Source organism: Nerophis lumbriciformis, linkage group LG11 (genome assembly GCF_033978685.3).
Source record: "Nerophis lumbriciformis linkage group LG11, RoL_Nlum_v2.1, whole genome shotgun sequence".
Lineage (NCBI taxonomy): Eukaryota > Metazoa > Chordata > Actinopteri > Syngnathiformes > Syngnathidae > Nerophis > Nerophis lumbriciformis.
The window spans coordinates 52,673,328-52,690,827 of NC_084558.2; the positions used below are offsets into that span (position 1 = coordinate 52,673,328).

The 17,500-nt window shown below is 38.3% G+C and overlaps 1 protein-coding gene across 1 annotated transcript in view; it reads left to right on the forward strand.

Moving 5' to 3' along the window:
- The window catches only part of adamts6 (ADAM metallopeptidase with thrombospondin type 1 motif, 6), a 217,357-nt gene that overhangs the window by 65,747 nt on the left and 134,110 nt on the right, over positions 1-17,500 (forward strand). The gene's annotated exons all lie outside the window — the stretch shown is intronic.

Sequence of the window (17,500 nt, forward strand, 5' to 3'; positions counted from 1 at the left end):
GTGGATATATGTGTATATATATATATATAGATGTGTATATATATATGTGTATATGTATATACATGTGTATATATATGTATATATATATATGTATATATGTATATATATATATGTGTATATATGTATATATATACATGTATGTATATGTATATATATGTGTATATATGTATATATGTGTGTATATGTATATATATGTGTATGTATATTTATGTGTGTATATATGTATATGTATGTATATATGTGCATGTATATGTATATATATGTGTATATATATATATGCATATGTATATATATGTATATGTATATATATGTAAATGTATATATATAAGTGTGTGTGCATATACGTATATGTATATATATGTGTATACATATGTGTATGTATATATATACACGTGTATATATGTATATATGTATGCAAATGTGTGTATATATATATGTATACATGTGCATATATATATATATATATATGTATACATATGTGTATGTGTATATATATACACGTGTATATATATGTATATATGTATGTATATGTGTATATATATATATGTATATATGTGCATATATATATATGTGTATACATATGTGTAGGTGTATATATACACGTGTATATATATGTATATATGTATGTATATGTGTATATATATATATATGTGTATATATGTGCATATATATACATATATGTGTGTATATATGTATGTATACACATATATGTGTGAATGTGTGTATATATTGTATGTATATATGCATACATACATATATAAATATATATATATATATATATATATATATATATATATATATATATATATATATATATATATATATATATATATATTCAGATTTAGAAGTACTTTATTAATCCCTGAGGGAAAAATAGTTGTATGTACATGTATACATACACATATACATATATATATATATATATATATATATATATATACATACATATGTATATATATGTATATATATATGTGTGTGTACATATGTGTGTATATATATACATATGTACATATGTACACACATATATATATATATATATGTGTGTGTGTGTGTGTGTGTGTGTGTGTGTGTGTGTGTGTGTGTATATATATTTCTGTATATATGTACTTTTTAGAGGCGGTATAGTACCGAATATGATTCATTAGCATCACGATACTATACTAATACTAGTATACCGAACAACCCTACTATATATATGTATATACTGTATGTCTATATTTACAAATATATAATTACATAAAAAAATAATGTTTAGATTTTGTACTCGCTTAAAAACCGTTACAAATATATTTCAATCGAAAATCAATTTTTGATCACTAATCATTTCTATGGTTATCACAGCCATTAATGAAAAAAAAACCAGTCACTCGCATTGTATGTCATAGAGCTGACAGCGTGGTCATTATTCATCTCAAGTCCTAATAAATGTTTCAATTCATGTAATGGAAGCCATATTTCAAGATATGACTCATTCATTATTACCTAACAACAATGAACATCACCTCCACACCTTGTCAACAACACCCACTATTTTGAATCGCGCGGCTGTACCTAATATTTTGTCCCGCGCGCCACAGGGGCCGCGAGAAAAGATGGCAGATATTTCTTCTCCCGCAATCACGTGTGTGTCATCTTCACCTGGATGACCACCACGCTCCAAGGTCAACCAAAGTCACTGTGTGGAGGACAACTCTAGTACTCTGACCTAAAGTACACACACACACACACAGAGAGAGAGAGAGGGGGGGATAAATGTCGGATGGAGGCCCCCGCTGGCTGCCAGCCTGGCATGGTCAGAGACGAGTGTGGGGCCCCCAGTCAGACGTGGCCAGACAAAACATCTGGAGTCTGCTGGAAAGCAGACACCTGACAGGAGCTCCTGAACCTCCTTTCATTCCTTTTGGGGAAATGCAGGAACTACTTGGAGTTCTGCACTTCTCCAAGAAAGTCCAGGAGAACCTGAGCATGGTTGGAACTAGGCTGGTACGGTATACCGGTACTACTGTAGTACCACGTTACTAGTGAATCATATTCGGTACTATACCACCTCTAAAAAGTACCCGTCCGCCACTCCCATCGTCGTCACGTGGTGACATTGCTGGTTTTACAAGCATAGGAGCATGTTGGGCAGCGCACACACACTGAGTACTTACAAGCAGACACAGAGTGTAGACAGAGAAGGGAGAATGGACGCATTTTGGTGTAAAAAGTAAAGATAAAGGTGAAGTTATAACACTGAAATACCCTCAGGAAGAGCTGCTTTAAGTCACTAATCCTCGTCTCCATGGCGACAAATAATGTACGTTTCTGACAAGTATCCTTATCACTGGAGGACGAGGAATAGCTAAACATGCTTCACTACACACCGTAGGAGGATACAATAGCTCACTGGCGTCACAATGTAAACAAACGCCATGGGTGGACCTACACCTGACATCCAGTGTAATGATACCAAGTACAGGAGCGTGTCTAATCGATACTACTATGATTACATGGATATTTTGTATCTTTTTTCTTTTAAATTATGTTTATAAAGTCAGTAAATACGGCCCTGGACACATGAGGACTTTGAATATGACCAATGTACGATCCTGTAACTACTTGGTATCGGGTCGATACCTAAATGTGTGGTATCATCCAAAACTAATGTAAAGTATCAAAGAAGAGAAGAATAAGTGATTATTACATTTTAATAGAAGTGTAGATGGAACATGTTCAAACAGAAAATAAGCAGATATTAACAGTAAATGAACAAGTGGATTAATAATCCATTTTTTACAGTTTGTCCCTCATAATGTGTACAAAATAATAGGTGTATAAATGACACAATATGTTACTGCATACGACTAATTAGGAGTCTTTGTTTGTTTACTTACTACTAAAAGACGAGTTGTCTAGTATGTTCACTATTTTTTTAAGGACTAAATTACAATAATAAACTAATGTTTCATCTACACTAACATTTTTTTGTTCAAATCAAGACAATAATGCCAATTTTTTGTGGTCCCCTTTATTTTGAAAAGTGTCAGAAGTATTGAAATAAATGTTGGTGCCCGTACTGGTAGCAAACTATTGGTATCGGGACAACCCTAGACACAATCCAAACAACCTTCCCTAGTCATGGTGCAAAAAAAAAAAAAGCAAAATGTTAAATTGTGGATACGTGTGAACTTTGTATATATTATGAAACATTTTTACAGTTTGTCCCTCCATAATGTGTACAAAATAGTAGGTGTATAAATGACACAATATGTTACTGCATACGTCAGCAGACTAATTAGGAGTCTTTGTTTATTTACTTACTACTAAAAGACAAGTTGTCTATTTTATTTAAGGACTAAATTACAATAATAAACATGTGTTTCATCTACACTAACATTTTTTTGTTCAAATCAAGACAATAATGCCAATTTTTTGTGGTCCCCTTTATTTTGAAAAGTGTCAGAAGTATTGAAATAAATGTTGGTGCCCGTACTGGTAGCAAACTATTGGTATCGGGACAACCCTAGACAAAATCCAAACAACCTTCCCTAGTCATGGTGCAAAAAAAAAAAAATGCAAAATGTTAAATTGTGGATACGTGTGAACTTTGTATATATTATGAAACATTTTTACAGTTTGTCCCTCCATAATGTGTACAAAATAGTAGGTGTATAAATGACACAATATGTTACTGCATAGACTAATTAGGAGTCTTTGTTTGTTTACTTACTACTAAAAGACAAGTTGTCTATTTTATTTAAGGACTAAATGACAATAATAAACATATGTTTCATGTACACTAACATTTTTTGTTCAAATCAAGACATTTTTTGTAGTCCCCTTTATTTAGGAAAGTATCGAAAAGTATCTAAATACATTTTGGTACCAGTACCGGTACCAACATATTGGTATCGGGACAAGACTAGTTGGAACAGGTCTAAATAATAGCTTGGACGTCTGGGTGGGTATTTTGAAGAAACCGGAGTTTACAAAGTCAACTCCTTCAGTGCAACCTCCGTTCACCAAGGCTTCTATTTGCCAACGTTTACACGGCGCCAAATAATGATCCATTCCTTCATTGTGCGTGCCGCTGGAAGCCCGAAGTGGGCTGCCGTTTTGATGACATCACTTCCTGTAACCGGCCATTTTGAAGATCCGCGAGGCTCGCGGCACTTCCGGCGTGTTTGTTTCCACAACTAGAGATGACTTTTGTGTGGTCAGAGGTAGGGATGTCCGATAATGGCTTTTTTGCCGATATCCGATATTCCGATATTGCATACTTGCCAACCTTGAGACCTCCGATTTCGGGAGGTGGGGGGTGGGGACGTGGTCGGGGGTGGGGCGGGGCGTGACTGGGGGCGTGGTTAAGAGGGGAGGAGTATATTGACAGCTAGAATTCACCAAGTCAAGTATTTCATACATATATATATATATATATAGATATAGAGAAAAGAACAGAAAACGAAACGACATCATCTGGTACAACCCCCCATACAGCAAAAACGTCTCAACTAACATTGGACACAAATTCCTCAATCTGATTGACAAACACTTTCCCAAAGACAACACCCTAAGAAAAGTATTCAACAAGAACAACATTAAATTGAGCTACAGCTGCATGAACAATATACGACAAATCATCTCAAACCACAACAAAACAATTGCAAATGAGCCGTCGGCCCCCGGACAGAGCGACTCCAAAACCAACAAAGGCTGTAACTGTCGAAAGAAACCTGATTGCCCTCTCAACGGGGGGTGCTTACAAACATCAGTTGTCTACCAATCTAAGGTAATACGCAAGGAGATCAACACATCCGACACATATGTAGGATTAACCGAGGGAGAATTCAAAACCAGATGGAACAATCACAAGGCTTCTTTCAGGAACCAAAACCTGCGGAATACCACAGAACTCAGCAAACACATTTGGGACCTCAAAGACAATAATGTTGAATATTCAATAACATGGCAAATTCTTGCATCCAGCACACCTCACAATAGTGGTAATAAAAGATGCAACCTATGCTTGAAAGAGAAACTGTTTATTATTTACCGTCCAGACCTGTCATCCCTCAACAAGCGCAGCGAAATTGTAACAGCATGCCGCCACAGACGGAAACACCTCCTAGGTAACACATGAGCCAATCACCACGCCCCTAGGCCAGCCTGTACCCACCCACTCTGTGCCCTATATAAACCATGGTATGTGAATGCTCCCATTAAAATCTCCTGATGATTGAGGGTACCCCCCCCCTCATGAAACAGGCCTGTAGAGATGAAATAGTCTTGTGATTTTTTTCCCACACATACATATATATAGATATAGATATAGATATCTACATCCTGAAAACATGCAAATAAAACTGTTTAGATAATTGATACTTCAAACTTGCATAAATAAATATTAAGGAATATAACATAACTTGGCTTCTGAGAGTTTCAAAATGTAATGAATAAAATGCTAAAGTTGTTGATAAACAAGCAATTATTTTAATAATTAAATATGGTCATTTTAAATGAACTATTATGATCATTTAAAATCAATTATTTCAAATATGTTTATTTTAATGTATAATTCTATGGCTGGATGTAATAAGGAGTCACAAAAAATACAAATAAAAATACAATTAATTTTGATGTTTTTAGCTAAATATAGTAAAAATGTATTTAGTTTTTTTTTAAATTTTTATTAATAAATATATTTATTTTTAGGTAAAATAAACATAATAATACAATTTATCTCTAGTCTGGATGATTTAGTTCTTGTCCTCCCGTCATGAAAAAAGGCTGTCCTCACTCAGGTACGCATGGAGCTGGAGGGGGCGTGGCTTCCAGCTCCGGCTGAAAATCGGGAGATTTTCGGGTGAATATTTGTCCCCGGGAGGTTTTCGGGAGAGGCGCTGAATTTCGGGAGTCTCCCGGGAAATTCGGGAGGGTTGGCAAGTATGCGATATTGTCCAACTCTTAATTACCGATACCGATGTATACAGTCGTGGAATTAACACATTATTATGCCTAATTTGGACAACCAGGTATGGTGAAGATAAGGTCCTTTTTTTTTTTAATTAATAAAATAAAATAAGATTTTCTTAAATAAAAAAAGAAAGTAAAACAATATAAAAACATTTACATAGAAACTAGTAACTAATGAAAGTGAGTATAATTAAGTGTTAAAGGTTAGTACTATTAGTGTGCTTACGGACTGTATCCCTTGCAGACTGTATTGATATATATTGATATATAATGTAGGAACCTACCAGAATATTAATAACAGAAAGAAACAACCCTTTTGTGTGAATGAGTGTAAATGGGGGAGGGAGGTTTTTTGGGATGGTGCACTAATTAGGGCCCGCATGGCCCATTGCATAAGGACTCCCAAAGGGAGTCCTTATGCAATGGGACATAAGGACCTATTGAATTTGTAAGGTTTTATTCTTTATTCTTCCGCCGCCACATTAAACTGTAATTTGACCCACTTAACATGCTTCAAAACTCACCATATTTGACCCACACATCAGGACCTGCGAAAATTGCCTTTTTAAAAAAAAAAAAACGAACCACAAAACTCAAAATTGCGCTCTAGCGCCCCCTAGGAAAAAAAACAACTAGACTGCCTGTAACTCCCACTAGGAAGGTCGGAGAGACATGAAACAAAAACCTCTATGTAGGTCTGACTTAGACCTACATTTCATAATGGTACATTGTCGGGTTAAAATCAACAGGAAGTTGGCAATTCCCCCTTCAAGACAAAAAAGTACTAAAAACAGTCACTTTTGCCTCTTTGAGCTGTAATTTGACCCCCTTAACATGCTTCAAAACTCACCAAACTGAACACACACATCAGGACTGGCAAATATTGCGATCTAATAAAAAAACCTAACCCCAAATTAAAAAATTGCGCTCTTGAGCAATTTTTGAATAAAACGGAGAAAAAACTGCTCCTCGGAAGAAAAAAATGACAAAACTGCCTGTAACTCCCACCGGGAAGGTCGGAGAGACATGAAACAAAAACCTCTATGTAGGTCTGACTTAGACCTACATTTCATAATGGTACATTGTCGGGTTAAAATCAACAGGAAGTTGGCAATTCCCCCTTCAAGACAAAAAAGTACTAAAAACAGTCACTTTTGCCTCTTTGAGCTGTAATTTGACTCCCTTAACATGCTTCAAAACTCACCAAACTGAACACACACATCAGGACTGGCAAATATTGCGATCTAATAAAAAAAAACTAACCCCAAATTAAAAAATTGCGCTCTTGAGCAATTTTTGAATAAAACGGAGAAAAAACTGCTCCTCGGAAGAAAAAAATGACAAAACTGCCTGTAACTCCCACCGGGAAGGTCGGAGAGACATGAAACAAAAACCTCTATGTAGGTCTGACTTAGACCTACATTTCATAATGGTACATTGTCGGGCTAAAATCAACAGGAAGTTGGCAATTCCCCCTTCAAGACAAAAAAAGTACTAAAAACAGTCACTTTTGCCTCTTTGAGCTGTAATTTGACCCCCTTAACATGCTTCAAAACTCACCAAACTGAACACACACATCAGGACTGGCAAATATTGCGATCTAATAAAAAAACCTAACCCCAAATTAAAAAATTGCGCTCTTGAGCAATTTTTGAATACAACGGAGAAAAAACTGCTCCTCGGAAGAAAAAAATGACAAAACTGCCTGTAACTCCCACCGGGAAGGTCGGAGAGACATGAAACAAAAACCTCTATGTAGGTCTGACTTAGACCTACATTTCATAATGGTACATTGTCGGGCTAAAATCAACAGGAAGTTGGCAATTCCCCCTTCAAGACAAAAAAGTACTAAAAACAGTCACTTTTGCCTCTTTGAGCTGTAATTTGACCCCCTTAACATGCTTCAAAACTCACCAAACTGAACACACACATCAGGACTGGCAAATATTGCGATCTAATAAAAAAACCTAACCCCAAATTAAAAAATTGCGCTCTTGAGCAATTTTCGAATAAAACGGAGAAAAAACTGCTCCTCGGAAGAAAAAAATGACAAAACTGCCTGTAACTCCCACCGGGAAGGTCGGAGAGACATGAAACAAAAACCTCTATGTAGGTCTGACTTAGACCTACATTTCATAATGGTACATTGTCGGGCTAAAATCAACAGGAAGTTGGCAATTCCCCCTTCAAGACAAAAAAGTACTAAAAACAGTCACTTTTGCCTCTTTGAGCTGTAATTTGACCCCCTTAACATGCTTCAAAACTCACCAAACTGAACACACACATCAGGACTGGCAAATATTGCGATCTAATAAAAAAACCTAACCCCAAATTAAAAAATTGCGCTCTTGAGCAATTTTCGAATAAAACGGAGAAAAAACTGCTCCTCGGAAGAAAAAAATGACAAAACTGCCTGTAACTCCCACCGGGAAGGTCGGAGAGACATGAAACAAAAACCTCTATGTAGGTCTGACTTAGACCTACATTTCATAATGGTACATTGTCGGGCTAAAATCAACAGGAAGTTGGCAATTCCCCCTTCAAGACACAAAAGTACTAAAAACAGTCACTTTTGCCTCTTTGAGCTGTAATTTGACCCCCTTAACATGCTTCAAAACTCACCAAACTGAACACACACATCAGGACTGGCAAATATTGCGATCTAATAAAAAAACCTAACCCCAAATTAGAAAATTGCGCTCTTGAGCAATTTTTGAATAAAACGGAGAAAAAACTGCTCCTCGGAAGAAAAAAATGACAAAACTGCCTGTAACTCCCACCGGGAAGGTCGGAGAGACATGAAACAAAAACCTCTATGTAGGTCTGACTTAGACCTACATTTCATAATGGTACATTGTCGGGTTAAAATCAACAGGAAGTTGGCAATTCCCCCTTCAAGACAAAAAAGTACTAAAAACAGTCACTTTTGCCTCTTTGAGCTGTAATTTGACCCCCTTAACATGCTTCAAAACTCACCAAACTGAACACACACATCAGGACTGGCAAATATTGCGATCTAATAAAAAAACCTAACCCCAAATTAAAAAATTGCGCTCTTGAGCAATTTTTGAATAAAACGGAGAAAAAACTGCTCCTCGGAAGAAAAAAATGACAAAACTGCCTGTAACTCCCACCGGGAAGGTCGGAGAGACATAAAACAAAAACCTCTATGTAGGTCTGACTTAGACCTACATTTCATAATGGTACATTGTCGGGTTAAAATCAACAGGAAGTTGGCAATTCCCCCTTCAAGACAAAAAAGTACTAAAAACAGTCACTTTTGCCTCTTTGAGCTGTAATTTGACCCCCTTAACATGCTTCAAAACTCACCAAACTGAACACACACATCAGGACTGGCAAATATTGCGATCTAATAAAAAAACCTAACCCCAAATTAAAAAATTGCGCTCTTGAGCAATTTTTGAATAAAACGGAGAAAAAACTGCTCCTCGGAAGAAAAAAAATGACAAAACTGCCTGTAACTCCCACCGGGAAGGTCGGAGAGACATGAAACAAAAACCTCTATGTAGGTCTGACTTAGACCTACATTTCATAATGGCACATTGTCGGGTTAAAATCAACAGGAAGTTGGCAATTCCCCCTTCAAGACAAAAAAGTACTAAAAACAGTCACTTTTGCCTCTTTGAGCTGTAATTTGACCCCCTTAACATGCTTCAAAACTCACCAAACTGAACACACACATCAGGACTGGCAAATATTGCGATCTAATAAAAAAACCTAACCCCAAATTAAAAAATTGCGCTCTTGAGCAATTTTTGAATAAAACGGAGAAAAAACTGCTCCTCGGAAGAAAAAAATGACAAAACTGCCTGTAACTCCCACCGGGAAGGTCGGAGAGACATGAAACAAAAACCTCTATGTAGGTCTGACTTAGACCTACATTTCATAATGGTACATTGTCGGGTTAAAATCAACAGGAAGTTGGCAATTCCCCCTTCAAGACAAAAAAGTACTAAAAACAGTCACTTTTGCCTCTTTGAGCTGTAATTTGACCCCCTTAACACGCTTCAAAACTCACCAAACTGAACACACACATCAGGACTGGCAAATATTGCGATCTAATAAAGAAACCTAACCCCAAATTAACAAATTGCGCTCTTGAGCAATTTTTGAATAAAACGGAGAAAAAACTGCTCCTCGGAAGAAAAAAATGACAAAACTGCCTGTAACTCCCACCGGGAAGGTCGGAGAGACCTGAAACAAAAACCTCTATGTAGGTCTGACTTAGACCTACATTTCATAATGGTACATTGTCGGGCTAAAATCAACAGGAAGTTGGCAATTCCCCCTTCAAGACAAAAAAGTACTAAAAACAGTCACTTTTGCCTCTTTGAGCTGTAATTTGACCCCCTTAACATGCTTCAAAACTCACCAAACTGAACACACACATCAGGACTGGCAAATATTGCGATCTAATAAAAAAACCTAACCCCAAATTAAAAAATTGCGCTCTTGAGCAATTTTTGAATAAAACGGAGAAAAAACTGCTCCTCGGAAGAAAAAAATGACAAAACTGCCTGTAACTCCCACCGGGAAGGTCGGAGAGACATGAAACAAAAACCTCTATGTAGGTCTGACTTAGACCTACATTTCATAATGGTACATTGTCGGGCTAAAATCAACAGGAAGTTGGCAATTCCCCCTTCAAGACAAAAAAGTACTAAAAACAGTCACTTTTGCCTCTTTGAGCTGTAATTTGACCCCCTTAACATGCTTCAAAACTCACCAAACTGAACACACACATCAGGACTGGCAAATATTGCGATCTAATAAAAAAAACCTAACCCCAAATTAAAAAATTGCGCTCTTGAGCAATTTTTGAATAAAACGGAGAAAAAACTGCTCCTCGGAAGAAAACAATGACAAAACTGCCTGTAACTCCCACCGGGAAGGTCGGAGAGACATGAAACAAAAACCTCTATGTAGGTCTGACTTAGACCTACATTTCATAATGGTACATTGTCGGGTTAAAATCAACAGGAAGTTGGCAATTCCCCCTTCAAGACAAAAAAGTACTAAAAACAGTCACTTTTGCCTCTTTGAGCTGTAATTTGACCCCCTTAACATGCTTCAAAACTCACCAAACTGAACGCACACATCAGGACTGGCAAATATTGCGATCTAATAAAAAAACCTAACCCCAAATTAAAAAATTGCGCTCTTGAGCAATTTTTGAATAAAACGGAGAAAAAACTGCTCCTCGGAAGAAAAAAATGACAAAACGGCCTGTAACTCCCACCGGGAAGGTCGGAGAGACATGAAACAAAAACCTCTATGTAGGTCTGACTTAGACCTACATTTCATAATGGTACATTGTCGGGCTAAAATCAACAGGAAGTTGGCAATTCCCCCTTCAAGACAAAAAAAGTACTAAAAACAGTCACTTTTGCCTCTTTGAGCTGTAATTTGACCCCCTTAACATGCTTCAAAACTCACCAAACTGAACACACACATCAGGACTGGCAAATATTGCGATCTAATGAAAAAAACCTAACCCCAAATTAAAAAATTGCGCTCTTGAGCAATTTTTGAATAAAACGGAGAAAAAACTGCTCCTCGGAAGAAAACAATGACAAAACTGCCTGTAACTCCCACCGGGAAGGTCGGAGAGACATGAAACAAAAACCTCTATGTAGGTCTGACTTAGACCTACATTTCATAATGGTACATTGTCGGGTTAAAATCAACAGGAAGTTGGCAATTCCCCCTTCAAGACAAAAAAGTACTAAAAACAGTCACTTTTGCCTCTTTGAGCTGTAATTTGACCCCCTTAACATGCTTCAAAACTCACCAAACTGAACGCACACATCAGGACTGGCAAATATTGCGATCTAATAAAAAAACCTAACCCCAAATTAAAAAATTGCGCTCTTGAGCAATTTTTGAATAAAACGGAGAAAAAACTGCTCCTCGGAAGAAAAAAATGACAAAACGGCCTGTAACTCCCACCGGGAAGGTCGGAGAGACATGAAACAAAAACCTCTATGTAGGTCTGACTTAGACCTACATTTCATAATGGTACATTGTCGGGCTAAAATCAACAGGAAGTTGGCAATTCCCCCTTCAAGACAAAAAAAGTACTAAAAACAGTCACTTTTGCCTCTTTGAGCTGTAATTTGACCCCCTTAACATGCTTCAAAACTCACCAAACTGAACACACACATCAGGACTGGCAAATATTGCGATCTAATGAAAAAAACCTAACCCCAAATTAAAAAATTGCGCTCTTGAGCAATTTTTGAATAAAACGGAGAAAAAACTGCTCCTCGGAAGAAAAAAAATGACAAAACTGCCTGTAACTCCCACCGGGAAGGTCGGAGAGACATGAAACAAAAACCTCTCCGTAGGTCTCACTTAGACCTACATTTCATGAATTGACAACCCCCAGCAAAAATCAACAGGAAGTTTGCTATTCCCCCTTCAAAACAAAATATTTGTAAAAACCGGTCACCTTTCTTCAAACATTATCTCCTCTGAGCGCGTTTGTCGTTTCGGCTTCAAACTAACACAGGAGAGAGATTAAACCCTTGTGATTAAAAGTATAGATGGGCCTTTTAATAACTGCTCCGGTTTTGATTTTATGACCCTTCAAAAACCTGCTGTTTTTTTAAGATGGCTGCTTAAAAGCAGGAAGCACCAGCGTGCCCACACAATGCAGACAAGGTAGGTACACTAGACAAAAGTATTGGGACAATTCTGACTAAAGTATTGGGACACTTAGGACTACCACTGGACACAAGTATTGGGACACTTACACTGGACAAAAGTATTGGGACACTTGGGACTAAAACTTGACAAAAGTATTGGGACACTTAGGACTAGCACCTGCCAAATACGCGGGCCCGACCAATGCTGCTTGCAGCTTTAATTAGGGCCCGCATGGCCCATTGCATAAGGACTCCCAAAGGGAGTCCTTATGCAATGGGACATAAGGACCTATTGAATTTGTAAGGTTTTATTCTTTATTCTTCCGCCGCCACATTAAACTGTAATTTGACCCACTTAACATGCTTCAAAACTCACCATATTTGACCCACACATCAGGACCTGCGAAAATTGCCTTTTTAAAAAAAAAAAACGAACCACAAAACTCAAAATTGCGCTCTAGCGCCACCTAGGAAAAAAAACAACTAGACTGCCTGTAACTCCCACTAGGAAGGTCGGAGAGACATGAAACAAAAACCTCTATGTAGGTCTGACTTAGACCTACATTTCATAATGGTACATTGTTGGGCTAAAATCAACAGGAAGTTGGCAATTCCCCCTTCAAGACAAAAAAGTACTAAAAACAGTCACTTTTGCCTCTTTGAGCTGTAATTTGACCCCCTTAACATGCTTCAAAACTCACCAAACTGAACACACACATCAGGACTGGCAAATATTGCGATCTAATAAAAAAACCTAACCCCAAATTAGAAAATTGCGTTCTTGAGCAATTTTTGAATAAAACGGAGAAAAAACTGCTCCTCGGAAGAAAAAAATGACAAAACTGCCTGTAACTCCCACCGGGAAGGTCGGAGAGACATGAAACAAAAACCTCTATGTAGGTCTGACTTAGACCTACATTTCATAATGGTACATTGTCGGGCTAAAATCAACAGGAAGTTGGCAATTCCCCCTTCAAGACAAAAAAGTACTAAAAACAGTCACTTTTGCCTCTTTGAGCTGTAATTTGACCCCCTTAACATGCTTCAAAACTCACCAAACTGAACACACACATCAGGACTGGCAAATATTGCGATCTAATAAAAAAACCTAACCCCAAATTAAAAAATTGCGCTCTTGAGCAATTTGTGAATAAAACGGAGAAAAAAACTGCTCCTCGGAAGAAAAAAATGACAAAACTGCCTGTAACTCCCACCGGGAAGGTCGGAGAGACATGAAACAAAAACCTCTATGTAGGTCTGACTTAGACCTACATTTCATAATGGTACATTGTCGGGCTAAAATCAACAGGAAGTTGGCAATTCCCCCTTCAAGACAAAAAAGTACTAAAAACAGTCACTTTTGCCTCTTTGAGCTGTAATTTGACCCCCTTAACATGCTTCAAAACTCACCAAACTGAACACACACATCAGGACTGGCAAATATTGCGATCTAATAAAAAAACCTAACCCCAAATTAAAAAATTGCGCTCTTGAGCAATTTTTGAATAAAACGGAGAAAAAACTGCTCCTCGGAAGAAAAAAAATGACAAAACTGCCTGTAACTCCCACCGGGAAGGTCGGAGAGACATGAAACAAAAACCTCTATGTAGGTCTGACTTAGACCTACATTTCATAATGGTACATTGTCGGGTTAAAATCAACAGGAAGTTGGCAATTCCCCCTTCAAGACAAAAAAGTACTAAAAACAGTCACTTTTGCCTCTTTGAGCTGTAATTTGACCCCCTTAACATGCTTCAAAACTCACCAAACTGAACACACACATCAGGACTGGCAAATATTGCGATCTAATAAAAAAACCTAACCCCAAATTAAAAAATTGCGCTCTTGAGCAATTTTTGAATAAAACGGAGAAAAAACTGCTCCTCGGAAGAAAAAAATGACAAAACTGCCTGTAACTCCCACCGGGAAGGTCGGAGAGACATGAAACAAAAACCTCTATGTAGGTCTGACTTAGACCTACATTTCATAATGGTACATTGTCGGGCTAAAATCAACAGGAAGTTGGCAATTCCCCCTTCAAGACAAAAAAGTACTAAAAACAGTCACTTTTGCCTCTTTGAGCTGTAATTTGACCCCCTTAACACGCTTCAAAACTCACCAAACTGAACACACACATCAGGACTGGCAAATATTGCGATCTAATAAAAAAACCTAACCCCAAATTAAAAAATTGCGCTCTTGAGCAATTTTTGAATAAAACGGAGAAAAAAACTGCTCCTCGGAAGAAAAAAATGACAAAACTGCCTGTAACTCCCACCGGGAAGGTCGGAGAGACCTGAAACAAAAACCTCTATGTAGGTCTGACTTAGACCTACATTTCATAATGGTACATTGTCGGGCTAAAATCAACAGGAAGTTGGCAATTCCCCCTTCAAGACAAAAAAGTACTAAAAACAGTCACTTTTGCCTCTTTGAGCTGTAATTTGACCCCCTTAACATGCTTCAAAACTCACCAAACTGAACACACACATCAGGACTGGCAAATATTGCGATCTAATAAAAAAACCTAACCCCAAATTAAAAAATTGCGCTCTTGAGCAATTTTTGAATAAAACGGAGAAAAAAACTGCTCCTCGGAAGAAAAAAATGACAAAACTGCCTGTAACTCCCACCGGGAAGGTCGGAGAGACATGAAACAAAAACCTCTATGTAGGTCTGACTTAGACCTACATTTCATAATGGTACATTGTCGGGCTAAAATCAACAGGAAGTTGGCAATTCCCCCTTCAAGACAAAAAAGTACTAAAAACAGTCACTTTTGCCTCTTTGAGCTGTAATTTGACCCCCTTAACATGCTTCAAAACTCACCAAACTGAACACACACATCAGGACTGGCAAATATTGCGATCTAATAAAAAAACCTAACCCCAAATTAAAAAATTGCGCTCTTGAGCAATTTTTGAATAAAACGGAGAAAAAACTGCTCCTCGGAAGAAAAAAATTACAAAACTGCCTGTAACTCCCACCGGGAAGGTCGGAGAGACATGAAACAAAAACCTCTATGTAGGTCTGACTTAGACCTACATTTCATAATGGTACATTGTCGGGTTAAAATCAACAGGAAGTTGGCAATTCCCCCTTCAAGACAAAAAAGTACTAAAAACAGTCACTTTTGCCTCTTTGAGCTGTAATTTGACCCCCTTTAACATGCTTCAAAACTCACCAAACTGAACACACACATCAGGACTGGCAAAAATTGCGATCTAATAAAAAAACCTAACCCCAAATTAAAAAATTGCGCTCTTGAGCAATTTTTGAATAAAACGGAGAAAAAACTGCTCCTCGGAAGAAAAAAATGACAAAACTGCCTGTAACTCCCACCTGGAAGGTCGGAGAGACACGAAACAAAAACCTCTCCATAGGTCTCACTTAGACCTACATTTCATGAATTGACAACCCCCAGCAAAAATCAACAGGAAGTTTGCTATTCCCCCTTCAAAACAAAATATTTGTAAAAACCGGTCACCTTTCTTCAAACATTATCTCCTCTGAGCGCGTTTGTCGTTTCGGCTTCAAACTAACACAGGAGAGAGATTAAACCCTCGTGATTAAAAGTATAGATGGGCGTTTTAATAACTGCTCCGGTTTTGATTTTATGACCCTTCAAAGACCCGCTGCGCTGCTGTTTTTTTAAGATGGCTGCTTAAAAGCAGGAAGCACCAACGTGCCCACACAATGCAGACAAGGTAGGTACACTAGACAAAAGTATTGGGACAATTCTGACTAAAGTATTGGGACACTTAGGACCACCACTGGACACAAGTATTGGGACACTTACACTGGACAAAAGTATTGGGACACTTGGGACTAAAACTTGACAAAAGTATTGGGACACTTAGGACTAGCACCTGCCAAATACGCGGGCCCGACCAATGCTGCTTGCAGCTTTAATTGTAAGTGTATCTTGTGTTTTTTTATGTTGATTTAATTAAAAAAACAAAAAAAAACAATACCGATAATAAAAAAAAACGATACCGATAATTTCCGATTTTACATTTTAAAGCATTTATCTCTGACATCTCTAGTCAGAAGTGCTTTAAATGTGTCCAAACTCTCACGGTCTCGCCGCGTCGCTTCCGCTGAGCTAGCATTTTAGCTGGGTAGTTAGCATCTCTAGGATTTTTATCGGCGAACGAGGGCTTTGTTCCTTTTAATTGTGATGAGACCGAAAAACGGTGCCACGGCCGACCTTTAGAGAAGGCACTACCGGGGCCACAAGCCGACGAAGGATGGCCTGGCGCTGTTAGTTTGTGCTAACGCGAGCGGCGACCACGTGAAGCCACTGCTCGTTTATAACTCGGAAACTCCCAGAGTGTTCAACAATGCCACAAATATTCCCGGACACATGGTAAAAATCGGATGCATCACACTTGAGTTTTGATTAATCATGATTGTTACCCGCATGCATAATTAAAAACAACAAAAAACGAGTTCGACACCCGTGGAATCGCTGCCCCGAAGAACCAACGGTGCCCAAATAGCGGATTGAGTACCCTTCCCTGAAAACAACACCATGTGGGTTGGCACAAAAGACACTCCGGAATAAAAGACGGCCGTTTGAGTGTGAGAGGAAGTAAGTCTCTCTCTAGTGCCGCCTAGACGGGAGGTCAGAGTGGGGGGGGGCGGGGGTTTGAACCCGGGTCCTCATTGCGTGTGAAGTGGAACAAAACGTTTCATTCAGGCAGCAGGCAAACTGGGCGACAGTGCGCAGCGCGGAACCTCCCAAGTACCCGGATCATGGCGTCCGCGCTTGTCAAAAGAAGTTTCCGGCTTGAAAGCGGCACTCAGGACGGGGATGACAGTCGGTCTGGTCCCCGGGGAACAAAGAGGCGCTTCTCTGCCGCCTCAAAGGAGCC